Raw genomic sequence first — 1,675 nt, 5'->3', positions numbered from 1 at the left:
AATGGGTTTTGGATATCCCCCCTACCCCTCCAGACTCTCTATCCACATAGCAGAGGCCTTGCCAACATCTTGACTTTGAATCTGTGGCTTCCAAAAATGTGAGAAAACAAATTTCTATTTCTTTAAGTCCCTAATTATGTGGTAATTTTTGTATAGCAGGCATAAGAAACTAAAACATCACTATTAAAACAGGAGATATTTCACATAATTTGTTATTTGTATCTCTTTCTCAAAATACACAATGAAATGTGGAGGTAAAAAATGAATTCTCTGATTATTTTATTTGTCTATTTTGAGAGACCCTACCTTAAAAAGTGGGCTTCCCAGGTGGTGTAGTGGTAAACAATCTGTTTGCTAATGCAGGAGACACAGGTTTGATCCCTGGCTTGGGAAGATCCCCTGGAGTAGGAAATAGAAACCCACTCTAGTTTTCTTGCTTGAGAAATTTCATGGAGAGAGGAGCCTGGTGGGCTAGAGTCCATGGGGTCAGGAAGAGTCAGACACGACTGAGCGAATGACCATACCTAAAGAAGAACCAGAAAAACATCTGTTCAAGAAATTAAATATTTAACATAACAAGTTTCTCTCAAGCTTTCCTATAAACATACCCTATTTCTTCTTGCTAACATTTCTATTTGCCAGTGAGTATAGACAGTTGTATCAGAAAATAAGAATCTGATAATGACTCATTATCTTGATGCATATTTTGTCTATTTTAAGCTTTCAGGATCCTGGGGTTTTCTCTCATATTCATTCAAGTTCTACTCTAATTTTTAAGAAATAATATTTTACATTGGGTCAGTTAACTAAAGTTGTTTATGGATATACCTCTATATATCTGTATAATTTTCAACTCAGCAGAAATCAGAGATAGACATGAATGACATAAATTTATTGCCATCAAAGAGCTTTTAGTCCAGCAGAGGAACAAAAACTAAACCAAGTTAAGCTTTATTTTAACATTATAATTACATGTATAGTTGCATATTTATGAAACTATAAATTGTATAAATACATTTATACTACATTTATAGTAAATGTAACCACAAGATGCCACAGAGAAAAAGAAGCAAGGAACCTTTTGCTGATTGAAAAGCACAAAATGAGGCTCAAAATTATTTTCCCAAATGATGTAAAACCTGATTTCAGTCTTGAAAGATTAGTGAGATTTGGACAAGTACAGTAAGATAAGGCATGCAGAGAGTATTCTAAGCAAAACAATGTGTGAAAAGCTTCAAAGATTAAAGAAAGCATGTAACATTCTGAAAATTCACCTAGCTCTTGAAATATAAAGAAAATGAAGTTAATGGAGTAAGATTTTTTTTTTTTCTTTCCTTTTACTGTCCTGGAGTTCTCACGCAAATTCTCTCCTTTGGTTTTTATAGATTTTACAGGAATTAAGACCAACTCTAGAAAATATGTTGATTACACAGGACATACTTTTGGAATAACATTTTTCCTGGAAAATATAGTTCCAAATAATCATTATTTAAGAAGTTAAAAGATAATACTGTCTTCCTCCTATCTCTTACTGTGAAAATATACCACTAAATGCTAAATATCAGTGAAAATTTTATTGAATTATGGATCATATAACTCATTAAGCAGTGCATCAGCTAGCAATTGCCAGTTACTAGAACCTCTTATGGAAGAGATTAAAGAAAGTGATTTTAGG

The sequence above is a fragment of the Bison bison genome, unplaced genomic scaffold, assembly GCF_000754665.1.
Source record: "Bison bison bison isolate TAMUID 2011002044 unplaced genomic scaffold, Bison_UMD1.0 scf7180017864471, whole genome shotgun sequence".
In the NCBI taxonomy this organism is placed as follows: Eukaryota; Metazoa; Chordata; class Mammalia; order Artiodactyla; family Bovidae; genus Bison; species Bison bison.
This window is presented reverse-complemented; position numbering follows the sequence as displayed.